The following is a 251-nucleotide window of genomic DNA, read 5'->3' as shown; positions in this document are numbered from 1 at the left end:
TCCTGTCTCTTGCGACCGCTACTGTTCTCCAGGTATGTTATTTATCTCCATTTGTCAGTGTCTGTTTGTCTGGGGTTGTCTGGCACCTGTCATTATGTTTGTCATTATGTTTTTAGATGACATATGTGACTTAGGCACGACCTTTTCTCTCTGTCACTGACATATATTCGGATATGCGGATGAGCTTTAATTTCATTTGATATATATCATTTAATCTATTGTATAGGGAGATGTGTCGATGGCGAATGAGT

This window comes from Penaeus monodon, chromosome 31 (assembly GCF_015228065.2).
Source record: "Penaeus monodon isolate SGIC_2016 chromosome 31, NSTDA_Pmon_1, whole genome shotgun sequence".
Lineage (NCBI taxonomy): Eukaryota > Metazoa > Arthropoda > Malacostraca > Decapoda > Penaeidae > Penaeus > Penaeus monodon.
Note: the sequence above shows the minus strand (reverse complement) of the source record.